Here is a 15,559-nt window from a genome sequence, read left to right as displayed (position 1 = left end):
TAATTAAGTCGAATTTGTACAACTGAACCGCATAGTTGCTATGAGGATTATCAAAATCCACAATGAGATCACTTTGTAGTTCACTTTGCATAATATTGATTTTTCATCTTCACTTCTTCAGAATCTATATCCAATGACATAAATGCAACATCTTCAAACTCATTGTAAAATAGATAATCAACCAGCAACCTCTGCTCAGGAGACAGATCACTCAAATACTTATTATATTATTGCAAACTTCGACACAATATTATGCCATGATTGTTGATAGGAACAGCTGCAATCCAGGTGTAGAAGAAGAACAACACCAGCTTCCTTCTCATCCTCTTCTTTTTGTGCTCATTAGAATCAACTCCTTGTGCACAAACCTATCAATGAGGTCATCCAAACCTTCATCGTCATAATCATCACCTGGTTCCTTAACTCTCAAACTTTCTCAGATTTCTCTGAAGTATGGTCATAGTCCCACCCCTTCAATAATTCAGGTGTTGAAGGAATTTTGACTTTGATTGTTTCTGAGGTTTGTAGGATTTGTATGATGATTGATCAGAATAAGAGCCATCACCCTGCATTCAATTAAAATATCAAAAAATACTTAAACAAAAATGACAGATATACTAACTGAAAGATAAACATACACTAACTGAAAATAGAAACAGATACTAACTGACAAGAAACACAAACCAAATAAAAATAAACTATTACTAACTGACAAGAAAGATACACTAACTGAAACATAAAATAATACTAACTGACAAGAAACAAACACTAACTGACATGAAACTTACACTAACTCAAACATAAACTGATACTAACTGACAAGAAACAAACACTAACTGACAACAAACATACACTAACTGAAATAAAAAGATATACTAAATGACAAGAAACATACACTAACTGAAACAGAAAAATAAACAAATTAAAACACAAACTAAAACTATACTTACTCGAGGATATTTTACATTTACTGGAGTGATGATTGGAATTGAACTTCCAACACCCTCACCACTCTCTGCACTGTCTGCAAATCCAACATCCTCAACAACAGGACTAGGAGTTAATAGTTGGAATGAAGGGCCATCGAAATCAGGTATCTTTTTCCTTTTAGCAGAAGAATCAACTCTTCAAGACTTTCTGCTATACACATTCTCAACAGCTTCAAAAACAGGAGGAGGAGGAGGAGTTGGAGTACAAAGATCAACACCAACAGCGGTGCGAGTAGGGACGTGTGTAGAACTCTTACACTTATCCTTATCCTTAGCCCCTTTAAGTTGATCATCATCAGCATTCCTCGTCTTCGTATCATCTTCCTTTGGTTGTTCTTTCTCAACATCTTAATTCAAAAATAAAAAACAATAAAAAATAAATATAAAAAGTTCCATTTGATATTTATATGATATTCAGTTGGTATTAATACTATTTCAGTTAGAGTATCAAAGTTTTCAGTTGGTCTAAATATTCTTTCAGTTTGACTTGTTTATTGTTCAACTAGTCTTTATAGTGCTTCAGTTAGACTTGTTTATTTTTCAGCTAGTCTTTAAGTACTTCAGTTACCCTATTTATTTTTCAGTTCGTTTTCATATTGTTACAAACTGAAACATATTTCAGTTGCTATTTATAAGATATTATTTCCTTTAGAGCATCACATTTTTCAGTTGGTCTTTGTAATTCTTTCAATTAGCTATAAAATCAAAGAAACTTACTTCCTCCTTTCTCTCCATCTGCATGAACCCCAGCATCCAACTCTTTATTTCCTCCTTTCTCTTTATCTCCTTGAAGACCACCATCATCATCAGCATTGCCAGTCTTCTTATCATCTTCCTTTGGTTCTTTCTCTTATCTTCATTCAAAAACAAAAACAATAAAAAAAAATTAAATACACAATAACTGAAAAACACAAAATCAAAAATGAATCAATTCATTGACAAACTGAAACAATTTTTCCACCAGATTAAATAAAAACAAATACAAAAGTTTCATTTGGTATTTATATGATATTCAGCTAGTATTAATATATTTCAGTTAGAATATCAGACTTTTCAGTTGGTTTTTTATTCTTTCAGTTAGCTATTTAACTTTTTCATTTAAGCAAACTGAAACAATACAATAAGAAGAACTTACTTCCACCTTTCTCTCCATCTCCATGAACACCAGCATCCTTATCTCCTCCTTTGTCTTCATCTCCTTGAAGACCAGCATCACCATTATCATCAGCATCATCATCCTTTCTCTCATTATAATTCTGGTAATCCTTATCATCACCATCATCATCATCATCATCATCTTTATGCTGATCATCATCAGCATTCCTCTTCTTCTCATCCTCCTCTCCTTCTTTTTCATCATCTTCATTCAAAACATAAAAAAACAACTAAATACACATGAACTGAAACAATGTTTCCACCAGATGAAAAAAAAAAAACCATCAACTGAAAACATCCAGCAATCAAATGAAAACTTAATTGAAGTGAAAAAATTCATTTAGTATTCATCTTATTTTCAGCTGGTGTTGATATTATTTCAGTTAGACTGTCAAAGTTTTCAGTTGGTCTTTTTATTCTTTCAATTAGAGTCTCAAAGTTAGCTATTTCACTTCTTCATTTAAACATTTCTTTCAGTTAGAGTCTAAAATCTTTATTCCAACCAGATTACAAAACTACAACAACAAAATGAAAACAATATAATGAAAGGAACTTACTTCCTTCTTTCTCTTCAACTCCATGAACACCAGAATCCAAATCAGGAATATCTTCATTTCTTCCAAACTCCAAATCCACAGTCCGCTTCACCAATAGTGAAATTGTAGGATCAACTTTGTTTGCACTGTCTTTCACTTCCAAATGACGCTTGCATATGTCGTCAACTTGACTCAAAAAATCTGGGTTAAATACTTCACTGTCATCCAGAGAAATAATGTCTTGAGACAGCTTCTCACCTTCCTCCCGAATATTTTGGGCAATCTCCAAGTTCACTTGACAGAATGCAAGCGTATTCCTCTTCAACTTGTGCATGTTCTTCACATATTCCTTCAATTAAAAGAGCAAACCAAAATAAACAAACAAATCAATATGATAATGACACAGAAATAACATAAACAAAAAGATAAGGACCAACTGAAAGAATCCAACAATCAAATGAAAACTTAAAAGAAATAAAAATAAACTTATTTAGTTTTCAGTTAGACTAATTTAGTTTCCAGATAGACTTATTTAGTTTTCAGTTAGACTTATTTAGTTTTCAGTTAGACTTATTTAGTTTTCAGTTAGACTTATGTACTCTTCAGTTAGACTTATTTAGTTTTCAGTTAGACTTATGTACTCTTCAGTTAGACTTATTTAGTTTTCAGTTAGACTTATTTACTTCTCAGTTAGACTTATTTACTTTTCAGTTAGACTAATATAATTTTCAGTTAGACTTATTTACTCTTCAGTTAGACTTATTTAGTTTTCAGTTAGACTTATTTAGTTTCAGTTAGACTTCTTTATTTCTCAGTTACACTTCTTTACTTTTCAGTTAGACTTATTTGCTCTTCAGCTAGAACTGACATTATTTAAGTTAGAGGTTAACAGTCTTCACTTAGAGTTCAAGAGTAAAAAAAATAAAAACATAAGATAAATGAAACTCACAGGAACATCAAGAGCATCTATTTCCTCATCAATCATCAAACTATGAGGAAGATCCATAACAAGCTGCCTAGTTGAAGGTGATGGACCCTCAACCACCTTCATTATAGGAGAACCAGACTTCCTACTAGCAGCACTAACACTAGGAGCTTTAAACTCAAGCTTCTGTTTTTCACGCTTCACCGGCAGAATAAAATCCATGTTGATCTCAAACTGCTTCACAACACTACTCAAATCCTTCTCTTCCTGCCAATAAGTGATAAATGGCTTACTGACATTTGAAAAATCCATATTACGACACTTGAAGTTGTGAATAACAGCAAGAGTCAAAGCTCTAATGCATCCCCGAAGCTTGAATGTTACTTTCTTCTGTCCAAGCTCATTCTTCTTCATCATAATAGACTGATGACAGTCCAAAACATCAGCAGAAATACTTCTTAATATATATCCACACCAGTTGTAATAGCCCTGTTTTTAAGAACCTTTATTTAAGAGTTAAAAGTGGATAAGATCATCATTCTTAATGGTTAAGAAAGCTTGTGGATAAGCATCATCATTCTTAATGGTTAAGAAAGCTTTTGGATAAGCATCATCATTCTTAATGGTTAAGAAAGCTTGTGGATAAGCATCATCATTCTTAATGGTTAAGAAAGCTTGTGGATAAGCATCATCATTCTTAGGGTTAAGAAAGCTTGTGGATAAGTACTATCATTCTTAGTGGTTAAGAAAGGTCAAAGAGGATAAGAACCATCATTCTTATTAGCTAAGAAGGCTTTGGAAACCAATAGATAAGTTAGAAAGTCCTTGAGAGCCTTAAACATTAAGATTATGAAAATCGTTTGGAGATTGTTTTATCGGGTAACGACGAACTTCTAGTTAAAGAGCCTTTCGGGATTGAATCCGAGCTCAGAACCTAACCAAACTTGATATATGACATGCTTGGGATGTCTTAAGGTTAAAATGGTCATTTATCCCAAGAATTACGTGGCTCAATAGGGAAATTGCTTACATAGTAAAACCTGGCCAGCTGAAATTACAGCTAGACCTATCCTCAAAGAAAGCTGCTTACAGCTACTAAGTGTCGATCTCTCAAAGAACTTTTTATGCATGAAACCAACACCTTAGGCTAACACCTCAAGCAAGAATCAGCCAAAAACTCCAAGAAACCGACCTTGCCCAGAAGAGGTTTCCCTCCCCTGGGGGTACCGCCAGAACAAACTATAAAAGCCTGTTCTGGATTTTCGTCTCTTTTCTCTTATTTCTTCCTCTTGGACACCCACTTTTCTTTACATAGAACTCTTCTAGACATCCATACAAAGTATTTTAAGCTTTGGTTCCAACCTTTAGACCTTAAACTCATATAGAAAACCTTGCTAAAGATCACATAAGTTCTGTAAGTTCAACATTTACACCTCTTGTATTTAAGCTTAGTTTTTCATATCTATAAGCTTGTTGAAACTAATCTTTAGCATTTATACATTCAGGGGAAGTGTAGGAGTAGTTAACCAAGTGGATTAAGGAATTTCTGGCTTTAAGCATCCTTAGTTAAGGTACACACTTAGTTGGTTTTACCCTAGAGATTTCCATACCTATAGTTAGGTGATTGTTTCTTTCTAGTGTAAAGCATGTCTATGAAATGAATTTACTTATGATGTGTATTTTATTATGTGTATATTGAGTATATTACATGAGTATAACATGCTAAGGTTCATTAGAGATGTTTCATTTGACCTAAACAACACTTATACACCAAGTCATTACGATTATGATTCTTAATGGAATGTGTTTAGTACATGGACTTGTGGAGTAATTATGATGATTAAGGTGGAGTTGTTATGTTATTGTTTGTGGAGTTTTGTGGTGGTTGTGGTGAAGTTGTTGTGGAGTTGCTATGTTGTTGTTGCTCTGTTGTAGTAGTGTTGTTGGGTTATTGTTGTTCTGTCATTGTTTGTGGTGGAGTTGCTGTGAAGCTGTTGCCTATTGTTGTTGTTGTATCGTTCTTATTGGATAGTCGTTGTTGATGATCGAGGGAAGTCCTAATCTTAGAATTGGAAACTGTTATAATTATTGTAGTTGGAGTTGATATGTATGAAGTCGAGTTATGAGTTATGGGAATGACTTCATTAATTTCTATTTGGGATTCAGTTTTATTAGCATAATGGTTGCGTTAGAAGAAGATAATTAGAATAGTTAAGATTGGTTGTTGATTTTGTTATTGTTATGAGGTGATTATTGGAGGATGATTTTGGAATGGAGTATCATTCGGAATTATGAAGGAGATTATAATGTTGGAATTGTATATATTGGTTAAGGATTTGAGTGCAACATAGAAATCAGTTTATTGAGTTTATTTACGAGTCGAGCTAGCTTTATATTCTCAATATAATTGTTGGTAGCACAATTAGGTGCTTGATTTAGGTACAGTTGTGAGTTATGTTTAGTTTGTTTAGTTATATAATTTGGAATTATGATTATGAATTGGGATGCAAGTCGATGTAGCTAATATCATCGAAGTTATAGATATTAATTAAGGATTAAGGAAATTAGAATGTTAAAGGTTGATAATTTGTGAATTGGGAATTAGTTTAAGTTTGGTTATTGATTATTGATGTTATCGTGAGATGGTTGTTGGAGAATGGCTATGTAGACGTTATAATTCAAGATGATATGGGAAATCAAGTTATGATGCTTGGAGGTTTCGTATAATTGTTATAGAGTTGAGGTAACCTTTGGGTTCAGCAAAATATATTTAAATGCTCCCGTGGGCGTTATATTGAATTTTGGATATCATATATCGTTTGTGGTAATGGCCATGATTATAGATACATCTCTGTGAGTTAGTTGTGAATTGCTATTGGATTGTTATAAAAGTATCATTTTGTTCAATTATCGAAATCGTTCGAAAATACTATATTTCTCAAAATATGATTTGGTATGATAATGAGGAAATGATTCAGATATGAGTTAAGACCAGATAAGGTCGAATATGGTGTTATGTTATGAGTATTGAGGATTCAAGTATGAATCATTAAATATCTTATTTTATAAATATGAAAGTGAGGCATGAATAGGCACCCCGAGTTAGGGCGGGTAGAGTCCCTAGCTGTTGCCTTCCAGGAGGGCGAATTCCTGGCGTTATAGGCATGTCCGGGTAAGTCTTGCAAGCATAACAATAAAAGGCTGGGTGACGACCCTCACTAGTTTGGAGACAGCTGGTACTGCGTGGTACCCCTCTCCACTCGCGTTCATGCCAAACGATCTGATTTTGTGAAAATATATCAACTAAGTTGAGTGTGATTATCTGTTACTATAACTATGTGTTAGTTTTCAAAATACACCTAAACTTGTATTTTCATTACACAGTGTGTACTCAGCTTTGCTGATGGTGTTGTCATTTCTGTGGCCTGTCACTTGGTGGGTGGCAGAGTCAAACATTGTTGCAGGTTTGGTGTTGTGAGCTCAGGATATTGAAGTGAAGCAAGATAAAGATGTCGTCGTAGCTTATGGATTGAGTTTGTATTTTAGATAGTCAATTAAGGAATAGTTCTGATATATTTCGTTGTATACAATATTTGGGAATATTAGTCGAATATCGGTGTAATTGAAGTCTTATATAAAGGATTTTGTTTTGTGGGCCAATAACCCACAGGTCCAGATCGTTTTCTAGGTTATGTTTCCGCTGCGAGTAAATGTTTAATTCGAGGCTTATTAAGCATTGATTGTGATTAGTGAATCTTAAGTGTATTTACCTAGCAGCTCGGGAAAACGGGCTGTTACACCAGTCATAGCTTGAAATTGTAGATGCATCTTCTAAACTCTTGGCACATTTCAGCACAGGCCCTAAATCAGCTATAGGACATAGAAGCTTGGACAAGGAAAAGATAACAAATAACTTCTTCAAATCATCCCCGGATTGATATTTCTTAAACAAATCATCCCAATTTTTTCTACCAATGTATGGCTTCTTGGGGTCAGAAATACCAAGGAACCTATGCCAATCCTTCATGGCACTTCCAGCCTCTATCTGACTACCTTTCTTCCTAAAGGCATCATCATCTATAACCTCTACTGGTTTATCTGACACAGGTAAACCCAAAATATCACTAATGGTAAACTTATTAAAAATCAGTTTACCATTCTTTGTTGAAAACATCATTCCAGATGCATTGTAATTCAACAACACCTCCAAATTCAGATTAGGACAAAACTTCTTTATCCTAATATCTAAGAGACTCCCAAACCCAATATCCCTAATGTCTCTTTTTTGCTCATCACTCAAGTTACTAACCACTTCATTTAAATGGGAATAGTCTAACAATACTTGTAGACTAATAGACTTCATTTCTTGCTCCGTGAAATTCCTAACAAAAGTGAACAAACATAAATTTAAAAAATAAAAAAGAAACAATCATATAATATAAAAGGAGAATAATGAAAAAAAACATATGATCTATCAAATGTGTCTTTCTGTTCATCGGGATTAGACCTTGAAAATGAAAACTTGACTGGTGATAAATCAACTTTGCCTTTCTTCTTAGACAATGATTTATCACATCTGAAAGAAAGAAAGTTTAATCAAACAATAAAACAAACTGAAAACAAAAACAGCATCAACTGAAAGAATACAAAGATCAACTGAAAGAATACAAAGTTCAACTGAAAGAATACAAACATCAACTGAAAGAAGACCACCATCAACTGAAAGAATACAAAGAGCAACTGAAAGAAGACCACCATCAACTGAAAGAATACAGTCACTTGCTTATTTTCCACTTGTTTATTTTTCAGCTACTCGAGATTCAGTTAGTTATATTACTATTTATATTGCTTCAGTTAGACTTGCTTGTGTTTCAGCTAGTCTTTATTATGCTTCAGTTAGCCTTGTTTATTTTTCAGGTAGTCTATATAGCGCTTCAGTTAGCCTTGTTTATTTTTAGGTAGTCTATATAGTGCTTCAGTTAGACTTGTTTGTTTTTCAGGTAGTCTATATAGTGCTTCAGTTAGACTTGTTTACTTTTCAGCTTATATTAATTGTGCTTCAGTTACACTTGTTTATTTTTCAGATAGTCTTTACAGTCCTTCAAAGTAACTTCTTTGTTTTTCAGCTAGTAATTGTTGTGCTTCAGTTAGCCTTGTTTATTTTTCAGCTAGTCTATATAGTGCTTCAGTTAGACTTGTTTGTTTTTCAGGTAGTCTATATAGTGCTTCAGTTAGACTTGTTTGTTTCTCAGCTAGTCTCTACAGTCCTTCAAAGTGACTTCTTTATTGTGCTTCACTTAGACTTGTTTGTTTATCAGCTAGTCCTTATTATTTCATTTAGTATAATTATTCTTTCATTTCATTTTATTCCAATTACACTTAAAATTTTCATTGAAAATTAACATTGCTTCAGTTAGACTTGTTTGTTTTATCAGCTAGTCTATATAGTGCTTCAGTTAGACATGTTTCTTTTTCAGCTAGTCTATATAGTGCATCAGATAGACTTGTTCGTTATTCAGCTAGTCTATATAGTGCTTCAGATAGACTTGTTCGTTTTTCAGCTAGTCTATATAGTGCTTCAGATATTGTTCGTTTTTCAGATAGACTTGTTCGTTTTTCAGATAGACTTGTTCGTTTTTCAGCTAGTCTATCACTACTACATAATTAGTCTAAGGTAACACCTTATAGTAACACTTTAAAATATTAAAAATTGTTTACCAGTTAAGTATCACTATTGTAACACTTAGAAAAAATGTAACACTTTTATATAACACTAAAATATAAGTAACACTTTTGTGTAACACTTTATTCTTTTTTTTTTTTTTGGTAAATAACACTTTATTCTTAAGTGACTCATTAATGTAACACTCTTGCACAAGTAACACTTCCCAGTAACACTTTCAAGTAACACTTTCTAAGAATTATTTATATAATACCATAATGGTAACATTATGCTACTATAACATAGGTAACACTTCAAGTCTTCAACTACAAGAATAACTTTTTTATTTTGCTCTAAATAGATTATGGAGAATTTTTTTTTAAGTTGGATAATATAATATAGTCCTAAGTTGCATTAATACAAAAAGGAAAATGATATACATAACCCTTAGGGCTATGTATAAGGTGTTTAAAATGAAAATAAAATATTGAATCAAGCATTTATTACCTCAGTTGATGTGAAAATGTGTCTTAAATTCTTAAACTGTTTCCATTTAAAGAAATATATTTAATGCTTATATGTAGACCTAACATTACCCATACAAAAATTACAAGGACAAACTACGGAGTACTTTAACCATCGAAATCACCAAAACCTTTCTCAATATCTTCCGCTCTTTTTCACTCTCGTTGTGCACTTCGCTAGAGCACCGAACATATACCGACGCTCAACCCATCTCGCTGCTGTCCTCTTTCATCTTCTCACCATTAAATGTGTGCTTCTTCTTGACTAATCCTGACACTGTTGGCGTTTGATGCTGCTGCACATCGTTGGCTTCCCTTGCAATTGTCGACGGTGGCCGAAAGTGCCGCCACGCTTCCCCTCTTGTTTTCTTAACTTGTTTAGGGTTGAATTGAATTGGGTTTAAGAGGTATGTATTTCGAATTTTAGGGTTTATTATTCAATTATATATTATAGAAATTACCAAATATTATGATAAAACTTTTGTGAAATAAGAGTATAATTTGATTTATATTTCGTGTTAAGGTTTAATTGTTTGAATAATTACAATTATTAGAACAAAGTTGATGCTTGCTGCTCGCTACTTGCTACCTAAGATTGTTCTACTTTTGTTTCGGTTTCGTTTGTGAATTTGTACGGAATGATTGTTAGTGTTTGATTTTCAACATCTACCAAACCAATTATACTCGACTATGCTCAAGATTGTAGTAACTACTAACTAGAAGTTTTCTATACTCATTTTCTATGACCTGCAATGGACATAAAGTCATAAAGGGAAAAAATGGAGAATGATATAGTAGAGGAGATTATGTTAATTTAATAATCATCATTTAGCCTAATTAAATTACTTTTCCCATTTTGTTAATTTGATGATCTTAGTTCTTTACTCAACCTTAGATTTGGTGTATTCATGGTGTTGTATTTCTTGATACAATTCTTATATCATCAACTTATAGCATCGAATTTTCTTACTGAAGATATTGGATAAGATGAATTGAAACATAGTTTACAAGTTTCGATATTATAAAGGGCTTCAATGTTGGCTTAATTTCTTTTTTGTTTCAGATTATCATTTATTTTAATGTTGGCTAGAGAAGAATTCGTAGTAAACTAAGCCCAACCAAAACCAGCAATGGCCATGCAACTACTCTTCAAAGTATTCCACCAATTGGCCTTAATTTTCAGATAATAAGTACCCACGGGCCCATTTCAGCAGTAGGATAACCACTAGTCCCTGAATTGTGCTCTCTGATTAAGGGAGTCTAAGAAAGAAACAGCCTATAACCTTTCGACAACTTTGTGAGTCACGCCTAACTCTAATCTGAGGGTTTTGACTGAAATGTAATCTCACCATGAGCAAAATTCTTTCTAGCTGAAAAAAAGATGAGACTTGAGAGTGTGATTGACACGAGATAGAAATTCAAGGGGCAGTATGCAATCCATGATTCCTCCCTAAACCTACATATGAAGCTATAATCATGATATGACACTCCAGCTTGAGCAATTGCTGCAATATTTCCTCAACTTATTGCAATTCTTCCACTGCCAAGTGTTTTAACAAGTGTATTATCTACTACGAAGAATTTTTCTTTCATTTTTGTTCGCTTTCTAATTAAGTCTTATCTGGTTAGGTTTAAGGTATATGTCTAGAACTCCCTGAGACCCACTAACAGAGGAGCTCAACTGGATTATTTGTAAGTTTGTCGTCGTTTTTCTTGATAATTATTTTTGAGGAGTAGAAATGGAGACCATGGGGTGTGTTTGGCCATTGCAGAGGATCAGAATCTTGCCGATAACCACTAATATTGAACTGAGATCTGAAGTTGAGACTAAAATTGTGTGGTATAGAGAGTGTAATATGTTATACCCTGGCACTGGTTGCTGAACGTTTGAAACTCTTTCTATTTGGAGATGACAGGATCAAGAAAGTTATGTATATCATAGTTCAGATCTAGTGAGAAAGATAGAGCCAAGATATAGTTCCTTCATTGTGGCCTGCTGGTGAATGATTTTTTTTGGAAACATCCTCTAACTACAGAAGATCTACAGCAGATCTATTGCTTTTGAGTTCTAATTTTTTTTTTTTTTGACAGACTAGATTTGTTATCATATAAAAGACTTTGAAGTTTTTTTTTTCCTTACTGCAGGATGATGGAAATAATGGCGGATTAGAGTAGCAAACATGCATGATACATCGGGAAGCATGCCTACATGGATAATGGAATTGAAGAATAATGAAAGAATGACCTTAAGATTGCTTTAGGTTTATTTAAGGAGAGATATATATATTATGATTTTATGATTTAATTTTTAGATTAACTATTTATATTTTGGATGCAATAGTATGTTTTCGATTAAGTATACTCTTTGGCTCATTTTTTACAATGGTCGTTGAGTATTTCTACTCATTTATATCAATAATATCATTTTATTTCCTCTTCAATTATTACGTTTATAAGTTTTACTATTATTATCATTGTATATATGTCGATAAATTAAAGAATGTTACTATAAGATATGTGAAATATAAGTGTTACACTATAAAACTAGTTGATAAGAAGTGTTGCCAAATATCTAATAGAGTGCTACATATGCTGATTTAAAATGATACATAATATTTAACAAAGTGTTACTATAAGTCAAGAGATGACATAGAAAATGCTACTATAGACGAAAAAGTGTTACATAAAACATTATTAGTAACACTACAAAAATGCTACATTAGTTTAAAAAAAGTGTTACGTTAGAGAATTTTGAGTAACACTTGAGAAAGTGAAACATTAGCATTGGAAAGTGTTACCTTAGAGAATAGGTAGCACGGGCAGATGTTTCACTTATAAAAGTGTTACATATGACCTAAAGCAACACTTTTAGGCCTTTAAGTAACACTTTTGGGGTGATACTTTAGGCCAATTATACACTAGTGTATATAGTGCTTCAGATAGACTTGTTTGTTTTTCAGATAGTCTATATAGTGCTTCAGTTAGACTTCTTTATTTTTCAGTTAGACTTCTTTATTTTTCAGTTGGTCTTCTTACTATTTCATTTAGTATAATGACTCTTTATTTCATTGTTTTCCAATGAGACTAAAAATATTCAGTTACAATTTACATTGTTTCAGTTAAACTTCTTCATTTTTCAATTACACTTCTTCATTTTTCAGTTACACATCTTTATTTTAAAAAAAAAGTAAAGAAAAACAAATGAAAAACACCAAAAGAAAGGTAGAAATGTCTAAATGAAACAAAAACAACATCAACTGAAAGAATATAAGAAGCAACTGAAACAATACTAGAATCAACTGAAACAATACAAGAATCAACTGAAAGAATATAAATATCAACTGAAAGAATACAAGTAGCAACTGAAAGAATACTAGAATCAACTGAAAGAATATAAATATCAACTGAAAAACAATAACAACTGAAAACATATGTGTATAATACAAAACAACATAAACTGAAACACAAACCCTAACAACATGAAATAAATACACTAATAAACTGAAAACATCCAAAAATAGAAAAAAACAAAATAAATATCTCAACTACACTAAGAACTTGAAATATACCTTGGATCATAATCACCATCTTTCTCTTTCTTCTTCCCAGCAGTAGACAGTGCCACAATTTTTCCTGAAGATGCGACACTCTTCACCTTCTTCGACTTCGGGCTACATTACAATTACAACAACAAAAACGCTAAGAATTTGAAGAAAAAAAAAATTTGCAACAAAAATCAAACGAAATTATACCTAGAATCATCATCTCTGATCCTCTTCACCATATTTGCGATGCAACAGTAATGAATTACGAACAAAAAAACAAGCTAAGTTTCAACAGCAGAGAAGCAGAGAACCAGAAAAATTCTAGAAATAATCAGTAAATAATATATCGATTTCTTTGAAAAGAAGAAGAATCAATTTTAAAACTAGCGAGAATCAAGCAGATATCGAAAAAACAGTTTCAAACTTGAAAAAAGATAATGACCTAATAACCGTTAAATGTTTTTTTTAAAAATAAACAAAGCTGCTGATCAACAAAAAGAAAGAAAACAAATATGAAAAAAAAGCCCGCGCGTTTTTGATGGGGTAAGCCCGTCCGACGGAAGGTATTGGGTCAGACGGTCTGACCCAATACTTTCACATATTGGTAATTATTATTAATCTCGTTGTTATCATTATAAATGTCATTGTTATCATTATTTTAAGTTATTTTGTTGTTATTATATAATAAAAAATTAAAAGCCACGTATTAAGAAATATATAAAATATGATAGCTCAAATTCATGACAACGTAACTACTAAGTTTGGATTACATTTCAAAATAAGCTAAGTGTGAGATACAAAATATAAATTTAGATCTGGTATACCTCTTCCTACCGAATTCCAAATCTTTCTAGCTATTTGAAGTTGCACCCTATCCATTAGTAGTTAAAGAGAAATTAGTAGTAGTACTTAGGTAAAGTTTCATAGTTGTTTGTATATCTTATTTTATTTTATATGAAAAAAATGAGTTGAGTCTGCCGACTTTTCAAGTGTGAAATATTTTTTTTTAGAGAACGTATTGTGTCGGACTCGTCCAACACAACATTCTCGTCGGACAACATAAAACCACGCGCGCGCAACAAAATTTATAACGACCGAAAAAAATAAAAACAAAAACAACAACTTCATCCGCCATTGTTCAACGGGAAATTATCGTACTCATCCGCTTTCTCCCTGCAAGTAAATCTCATTTCGACATTCCACTTCTCAATCTAGTTAAAGTAAGAATGTCAACCGAAGATTCGAACTCCCAAATCGAAAGTTCATTAAAAAATGAACTAACCAATGAAAAAGGTAACACAGATCTCACATTAATCAACAAGTTTCACACAATAACTCAACTTATAAATTCATATTAAAAAATGTTTGATACAGATAGCAGATCAGGAAAAAAAAGAAAGAAATTACATGGAGAATCAGCTGGAAAAGACGACAAAGAAACATGTGCAACAAATTAATTTTCAATTGCATTTACTCATTTTCAGTTAGCATTTACATTGTCTCGGTTAGTATGTATAAAATTTTCATTTACAAAAGACTATTTTTCAGTTGGTCTTCATATTAGCATTTACATTGTCTCAGTTACTTCTTTTTCCAGTTAACGTCACTTCTTTTTTCAGTTAGACTTATTTATTTTTCAGTTAGACTTATTTATTTTTCAGTTGGTCTTCATATTATTTCATTTAGTATAATGATTCTTTCATTTCATTCTATTCCAATTAGACTAAAAATTTTCAGTTAGCATTTACATTGTTTCTGGTAGACGCATTTATTTTTCTGTTGGTCTTTATATTATTTCATTTATATAATGATTCTTTCATTTCATTCTATTCCAATCAGACTAAAAATTTTCAATTAACATTTACATTGTTTCAGTTAGACTTATTTATTTTTCAGTTGGTCTTCATATTATTTCATTTAGTATAATGATTCTTTCATTTCATTCTATTCCAATCAGACTAAAAATTTTCAGTTAGCATTTACATTGTTTCAGTTAGACTTCTTTTTCAGTTAAGGTCACTTATTTTTTCAGTTAGACTTAATTATTTTTCAGTTGGTCTTCATATTGTTTCAATTACTTTCTCAAAATTTACAATTAGACAAATGGACCATACTCAAGTCACTTCTTTTTTCAGGTAGACATATTTATTTTTCAATTGGTCTTTATATTATTTCACTTAGTACAATGATTCTTTCATTTCATTCTATTCCAATTAGACTTAT

The 15,559-nt window shown here is 32.1% G+C and overlaps 2 long non-coding RNA genes across 3 annotated transcripts; one reads left to right on the top strand and one right to left on the bottom strand.

Moving 5' to 3' along the window:
- Positions 1–9,934: 9,934 nt before the first annotated feature.
- LOC125496048 (uncharacterized) lies at positions 9,935–12,232 on the top strand. Of its 2 annotated transcripts, XR_008968813.1 has the most exons (3): positions 9,935–10,198; positions 11,421–11,483; positions 11,937–12,232. It is a non-coding gene; the product is annotated as an uncharacterized LOC125496048 (long non-coding RNA). The 2 variants fall into 2 exon arrangements; XR_008968812.1 differs by having other exon boundaries at positions 11,421–12,232.
- A 933-nt stretch (positions 12,233–13,165) lies between these two features.
- On the bottom strand, positions 13,166–13,853 carry LOC130590722 (uncharacterized). Its single transcript, XR_008968570.1, has 2 exons — positions 13,544–13,853; positions 13,166–13,462 (listed from the first exon to the last, which is right to left on the bottom strand). It is a non-coding gene; the product is annotated as an uncharacterized LOC130590722 (long non-coding RNA).
- Between the last annotated feature and the right edge of the window lie 1,706 nt (positions 13,854–15,559).

This window comes from Beta vulgaris, chromosome 3 (genome assembly GCF_026745355.1).
Source record: "Beta vulgaris subsp. vulgaris cultivar EL10 chromosome 3, EL10.2, whole genome shotgun sequence".
NCBI lineage: Eukaryota > Viridiplantae > Streptophyta > Magnoliopsida > Caryophyllales > Amaranthaceae > Beta > Beta vulgaris.
Note: the sequence above shows the minus strand (reverse complement) of the source record. Positions and strands in the feature narration are given on the sequence as shown.